This window comes from Cariama cristata, unplaced genomic scaffold (assembly GCF_000690535.1).
Source record: "Cariama cristata isolate BGI_N322 unplaced genomic scaffold, ASM69053v1 scaffold5653, whole genome shotgun sequence".
Classification (NCBI taxonomy): Eukaryota; Metazoa; Chordata; class Aves; order Cariamiformes; family Cariamidae; genus Cariama; species Cariama cristata.
The window spans coordinates 58211-66256 of record NW_009606624.1 but is presented as its reverse complement, the minus strand read 5'-3'; positions in this window follow the sequence as shown (position 1 = coordinate 66256).

The following is an 8046-nucleotide window of genomic DNA, read 5'->3' as shown; positions in this document are numbered from 1 at the left end:
TCGCCTCCCCGGGGGCGCTCTGCTGGGCGACTGACGCTTACCTTTGCAGCTGCCATTTTTATGCCAGTTAAACATCTCAATTTCCAATATTTATTTTAGAAAGGTATCAGTTACCTCGCAATAGGAACCCCCCAGGCAGGAAGATGTGTTAGCATTCATGTTGCAATTTAAACTGTTTAATTGCTAACTAGATATGCATGATGTCCCATAAACTTCCAGAGATGTGTCACAGAAAAGATGCACGCCAAGTCATGTTCTTTCAAAGGACAGGTCAGATGATTAAAGCTGAAGCCATTAGTCATTTCACAGCTTGTTTGGGTTGGCTGTGATTTTTTTATGCTTTTCAGAATATTTAGCTAAGGAATTTCACGACATGGCAACACTTAAAGTGAAAAGGGCACAGTAATTAGTTCAAAGCATGAAAGGAACTTGACTTTATAATGTCAATTTTTTTGAATGCATAATGCATAGTAAAAGGAGCTTGTAAGTTTTTGTTTGACAAAACCACAAAACTAGCCTTGGAGATGACATGAAAACTTTCCCTTAAGCTTTTGCAGAGTAAGACAGAAGTCAAAACGCCTGAGCTAATTTTCAATAAAACAAACATTTCTTATTGTGAAATACAAGGCTATGGATTGTCATCCCAGGGTAGAAGTCATTAGTCAGTGTTTACTAACGATAGTTTTCTTCAGCTATGGCTGACCAGCCTGGGTCTAACAGAGCCCAGCTCTGGGCACACACCCAGCTGGCACTCTCGGATCACAGTAGCTCTTATCCCTTTTTCAACTTTGCTGGCAAAGCATCAGCCCAGATCCCAGGGATGAATTAATCTACTATATAAATATATACTGTGGAATCTTCCCTTGGGAAAAGAGTCATGTTCACAGAGAACTTCAGAGTTACCACATTGGCTCGTGACAGAAGACAGGCAGCAGAACACAAGAAAACATTTAGACAGAGATAAAATTAACCAGGCATTAATGCTGGGTGTCCAAAGCCCCAGAACAAAAGAGAGAGTGCTCTGAGACACAGTCAGGGAAAAGAACCTCAGTGTCAGGGCCCTGAGCACATCCTCCCCACTCCTGGAGGTTGGGCTGCCTGGGCTGAGGGCCAACAGAGATAGTGCAGCTGAGGGCTCCTGTGCCTCTGAAGATGTAAGCCATAAATTCTGTGCTCAGAGGTGGAGGTTCAACAGTACATGGGACTTTTCAACCTACGCAGCCTGTTTCTGTGAAGCAGGATCAGATGTTCTTCATTGAAGAGCTATACCAGAGAGTGTAGAACAAAAGTCACTTACTGGACCTTGCTGAGATTCAAGTGTGAAAAAGCAGTGAGTTTTAGACACAGCAACTGGTGGTGTCCCACCATGGTTGATTTCTGTTAGATCCATGCCAAAGCATTTCTGTCTGTTTCAAAATATCTTGTCATTACAATACAGGATATGCATCAAATCCTGAGGACATTAAAGTCAACCGATATACCAAAGTCTTTCTAAATGTTACCTGCGCGGTAAGTGGGCATGTATTATGGATTTTTGTAAAACAAATACCCACCTTATTTAAGATGATTCCTGTCATCTTGTAATGTTGACAGAAATATATCTTCTGTTACTTATAGTGATACTTAAAATGACCCCATTGTCTCTTCAAAGAAGGCTACACTCTGCCCCAAAAAAGCACATTGTAGTTAAACAACACACAAGAATCTCTTGCTGAGCAAGAATATTTTATTTTAAAAGCAAGACTTCCCTTTTTTCCCAAACAGGTCCTGTACAAAATCAGCATCCACTTAATAATAAAATGTGGTAAATATTTCTGATCCATGTGGAATAGAAGTTAGTTTTGCACTGAGAGTGCTGAACACTGTGTGTACTCTTCTGCAGAACTGCTTGCACAGCTGCATCTCACCAGCTGCTGTCTGTATGAAACCTTCCCAACATGACTTTCCAGCAAGCACTTTGCAATTTGGTACCCATCTGGCAGTCAGCACTATATTGCCATCAACTCCTCCTTCTTTGAGACAGTTTTCTCTTTGAATTCAAAGCCATCACTGTAGTATCATTAATTTTAAAAACATGGATCCCCACACCTCTGGAGAAAAGATTCAAGTAATTTTTTTCTGCAACAGGCCTCTGCTGAGCTTCACTCATAAATCAATCGAGTACAGCTTCACTACTTGGAAGAGAAGCCAGGGCAACAAGATCATATGTTCCATTAATGTAAATCAGCACAATGATTTAGATTACTGTAGATCTGGCCAGTACAGTTCTAGTTTATACTAAATCTAAGTTTTGATCATGAACATTACCCAGAGTCTAAGCACTCAAACATACAGTTAGTATGAACAAATAACCCATTTTGGCCTTTTGTGTACACAATTAATTCAGATATTTAGTTGCATACACAAATGTCTTTTACATCCATTTAGCTTATTGTGTAATAAAACCCCATCCATCATAAAATTAATTAAGTACTTCAAAAATATGAGAATGATGCATAGCTCTTATATAGCAGTTACTTGAACGGCAGGCTTTCAGAAAGCGTGAGCTAATGCCTTTTAGGGAAAAAAGTACAAGAGAACTCTAGAACGGCATTTTAGAACTGTCAATCATTTCTACATTCTATATTCTTGGAGTTCAGAGCTTTTTTGAACGCCATCCAACAGTCCTAATATCTAAAACTTTTTCTAGGGACGCTCAAGATTCTGTGTAAATAACTGTTTCCAACAGCTAAGAGTGCAAGTAAAACTCCATGTGTGCCAAGACCAAGCCAGGAAGCAGATACGTAATCACATAAAAAGGAAAGCTTACCGCTAGGAAGTGTCAGTTAGAGCAAGCAACAGGGATATGTAGTTACTGTTACCAATTCTGCAAGCCATCATTTACTGCTTATATCTTTCACTATTTACATCATTCACATACAAAATAAGTAAAATAACACCACCACTTCTGGTTCCTCATTGAAGAATTTAATGGAACTAACCGTTGCTGTAAAGCTCTGTAGAATTTATTGCTGAAAGAAACTTTATAAAAAGCAGGATATCATTACTCATGTGAGAGCACACACATAAAATCAATTACTGCTGCATCTTTTTTAGATCGTTTTGTTGGTCATGAATTCTCATCATAATATTCAGTGTTCTGCATATACTTTATGGAGCCCTACCTCCTCAATATGCATCAAGACATGATGTAAATTTTTAGGCAAACTACCTTCTCAGATTCTCACAAACCATAGTTTGTTTTAAGGTGATTTTGGTTGTTTTTAGAGGGGAGAGGAGAGAGGAAATCTTAATCCATTTTGCAGTGACCTACCTTTCATCTCCCCTGCCATCTTCCTGTGCAACAACATTGGTTTTGTAGGTGTTAACCTCCCCCACCCCTCTTTTAAATGAATCTTGAATTTCTTAAAGGAAATTGGGAAGTCCTAAGGAGTTTGAGGTACACCAAAGCTATCCCATGGACTCAGTCAGATGCTGTTCATCTAATTTATTATCTTTTGTCTCAAGTGTTCATACAAACCAGGTAAGTGCAAATGCAACTAGTTAACTGCTGAAGTATGAACCTGATTAATATCTTCAACCAGAATTAACTGCTGATGCAAGTTGGGCAACAGGCAATTTATAGAGAAAAGAGCCCCCCTTTCACTTCTTTCATGGTCTGTAGTCAACATTCCAAAATAGTCCTGCTTTTTAGGAATTTGTTTTTATCACAGCCACAGAAGCAGTAGCGAGTGAGGGAAGAAATTGTGGTCAAGTTAAACAAGTATCTCAGAATTCAGGCTTCAGCCTTGAGTGAATGATGTCAGAACTGCTAATCTCTGTCAGAAGTGCCACTATGGAAAATAAACTAAAGAAACAGATGGGTCTACTCGCTGACAGAGCAACCTTTCCAAAGGGAGATCAGCTGCAACACACCTAATGTAAGCCATGATTCTGCAGCTCCACTTCATGCTGCTGAGAGAGTCTAACTGGAGGTGTGAAACAAAAGAAGGATACTGACTTTGACATACCACACAGGTCCCTCTCTATCCAAATTAACATTGACCAAAACATGCTACCGGTCAGTAGAGACTGCATTGTGATAAGGAAAAATTAGTTTCACCCCAGTAAGCTGATGCACTGTGAACAGGACTGAGAAATGACCTTGTTCTAAGTGACAGCAGTGGCTTGGGGAATCAGAGGAGAACGAAGCTAGTGAAAAAGCCACACACTCAAATATGGGAATCCAGTCCTCAAAAAAGTTCTATGACAGACTGATTAAGCATTCACAAAGAATTCATCCCTTGGCTCCTAGTACAGAATAGTGTAGGAAATGCTTTTCTGCCCTGTAGAAATCTGGGATTTAACTTTCTTTTTAACTTCAAAATGGAAAAAAGTAAAGCAGACAAACACACCAAAAAGAGCCCAAAGTTGAAGACTGGCCAACTGGCAGCTCTTGAGCCGCAGACAATTTGCAAGACATTCATGTATCATCCCATTGTAGTGCTAAGTCAAGTGAGAGCAGTGAAGCCCTACTGACACAGGAACTGTGAGAAATTCAAATCGCTGGGTAAGTAAGCCAAGTAAACTACTGAAACCATCATCAGGAGGATCAACCATTACCTGGAAACCAGCAGCAGCGCCAAAACAAAAAATGAGAACCCTTTAAGATTTTCTTCCTATAAACTCTTCTTCTGTCTCCAAATAATGAGATACAAAATTCTATGGATCTGTTTTATATGTAAGTTTTGGTGAGTGGTCCTCAAGTCAGAAAAAGTCATCCACCCTATGGAAGTTCATCAGTTTAATCCGGTATATGGAAAAGCAATATTCAAACCTAGTAGAGCAAGAAACTGAACCTAGGCCTCTCATCTTGGAGAACAGATGGGGAGAACCCTGCCCATTGGGCTTAAGGCTTGTTGTGCTCTAATCGAAGACAAACTGGATTGATAAACAAAGTATTTCTCCTAGTTTAAAGATGAAATAAGTAGCTGAGAACTGCAACAAGAAAGAAACTCTTCATCCATAAAAGCTGAAGGCTACAAATAAAGCAAGATTCCCTTGTTTTGAATTTTGTTGCATCCTTTGAATTTGGAATCCATAGCTTTCCACAGAGGAAATATTTTAAGTGGGATCCTTTGGTGGGAGGTGTTCAAACTCAATTAAAAAAAATTCTCTATATCAGTTTGAATGATAAGAATAGAGGATACTTATAAAATCTGCCTGTGACATCTACTTTAGAGCACTTCAGACATTTCAGAGGATAAGCTGAAGTTTCAAAATTATCTTGACAGGTTGGAGAGAATCTAAACTCAACGAAGTTAAATTCAATAAAGGTAAGTGTAAAATGCTGTACACTTCGGAAGGAGAAATGAAATGCACAAAAGCAAAACGAGGACCATCTGGCAAGGCAGCAGTTGAGCAGAACAACATCTAAAGTTTATGGTGAATCGATAATATGGTGCTCAAATAAAAAAGGCTAATCTTATCCTGGGAGGCATTGTTACAGGAGTCCTATGCAAGATACAGAGGCGATCTGTTCCACTCCATTTGAGAAATGAGGATAGCGTTTCCAGTTTGGGGAACCAGATAAGAAAAAAGTAGAACTGGAGAGATTCTAGAAGAGTGGGGCAGCAAGAGACATGGACCCAGCTGACAGAGAAAATAAATATGGGACTGTCTAGAATGTCCTGTAACACAGTCAAGAGTTACATAAAAAGTGCCCCTGCCAAAGAGATTTCACAACAGACATGAATCTTATTCAAGGAAAGATAGTCACGAGATCTTTATCCAGACTGGCAGAGCAAAAATTAGCGATGTATATAAAAGGTTGCTAACTTTAATTCAATGCGAAAACTAACTGAACTTCTGGACAAAGCAGCCAATGTTTCCCCTCATAAAAGCATAAAAATAAAACTGCCCTTAAAGAAGGAACAACCCCTACACTTTGCAAAGCCTGTTTAGTACATACTGCAATATTTTCAGGGGGAGGCAATTTAATAGAAGAGAATAAGGTGCCCCTAAAGTGCTAGTAATCAAAGAGAATGGGACTGTTCATATTTGTGGTGATTCCAAGGTTACCATTATCCAATGTTGTCTGACATGTTCTTTCCTTTTTGTAATTTAGAGAATGGTTTTGCCCCCATTGCGTGGTTAACATTTCTTCAGTCACAATGAAATTGGCCTCTAACTTATTCTTATGTTGGCTTTTAAACAGGAAAGGTAAATAAGCAAATGAAGGCATTTTGGGTATTGAGCAGAGTCCTGCAATTCACATTACAGGGAGAGTGCCTCCTGCATTAGAGCATGCTAATGCAAGAGCTATGGTCCCTATACCTCCCGGTTAAGTCTTTGCCTAATTATGAAGGAATCATACAGGTACAATAGGATCCATCCAATCCTTTTAACTAAATAAACACGGAATGCCAGGCATAGCTCCATATACTTACTGTTATGCCAGCAGGCTTCTTAAACACAAAGATAACATTTAAAATTCTGCAAACTATATATAAGTATTCTGGCTAATTATATTATCATCAATTGGTCAGTTTAAACTTTTTTTGGAATCCTAGACAAACCAGTCTATTTCCACATGCAAACCAGTTACATTAACTGGTGTTAAGCATTAAGCTATCTTTTCATTTAATTCCATTTCTGCTTTGATCATTTCAGGGGAACAGCATCCATCAATCCAATCAAGAGAAACAGAGCCCAATATCTCACCAAAACTTTTCAATTTGTAATGGTGAACAGCACTGAAATCAAAGCTCTTTCTGGTTAGCACAGGGACATGGGACAAAAGGGAATTGTATATGCTGATGTGCATTTTTTTGATAGAGGAAAAATAGACTATTGCTGTTCCACTGCAAGTGGATTATTAATCTTCCTGTGAATTTACAATACTCAAACAACGACCAAAGAAATATTGGAGATATTTATGAGCATATAACTCCAGAGAAAAATGTGCTCTATTTCATTGCTAGGATCCAGAATACACTTCTCCACGATGATTCAGCATTAGAAAGAAGTTCCTGTATCTTCCTTTTTCTCTGTGATCCATCCACCTATTTCCATATTGTGTGTCTCATCATTTGGGTTTTAATTTTCCAATGTCTTCTAGTGCATTTGTGACACTGAATGATGATACAGCAAAAATACAATTTTCTTAGGTTCATACGTAAGAGGCAAATGCTTTGCTCCAAATCAGCACATCACCAACAATAAATTATCCTGCTACTATGTGTACTATAATGGGGGGGTGATTATTAAGAATCAGTCAAACCTCTGTTTAAGAGCCTTTCCCTCTACACCCACCCACTTTTCATTCTGTCCACTAGGAAAATAACCTACTAAAATCTGAAGGGATTCTCTCAGGTAATACAGATGGACTTCACTCTTTTGATTTTCTCTTTAGCAATAATAAATATCTAAATTAACTTTAGAATGTACAAATATTATTCTTGCAATTCTCTGGGAGCAGGACACAAAAAAACATCCCCTGAAAAATGCACTCTCAAAATCCAAAATTTAATTCATAGCACAATGCCTACTTCAGGACAAAATGCCAGATTCCTGAAAGCCTTAACATTCTCTGTGCTCTGGTGCTGTAGGATTGCTATTCCTAGAAGAATTCAGCTCTGTAAGATAAGTGTTAATACATTATTTCTGTAGGTCTCCCGGGCCTGAAGTTTGAATTTAATGTGAACTGAATAAAATCATTTGCTTTTTATCAGCATGGTCCATGAACCATGGTTTGAGGCCAATATGTGGCTCTAAGGAAAATGAGTTTAGCTACAACTCCCTAATCCCTGGATAAGATCATAAAATCACCACACATCACTCAGTACTCTTTAGCAAAAAATGCCTGCCTCAGTAGTAATAATAAAAAAACTAATTACAGTCACAGGCTCCTCAAAGATGATGGCTCTTGCATGTTCAGGTGAAGTACGTGATTGCCTATGGAGAGGATGGAGTGCAGCCAATACAGCACAATAACCTCCATTTCACATTGATGTTTGATTTCTGGAAATCTACTCAGAAATCTACTTTCAAAAAAGAACCATCCTC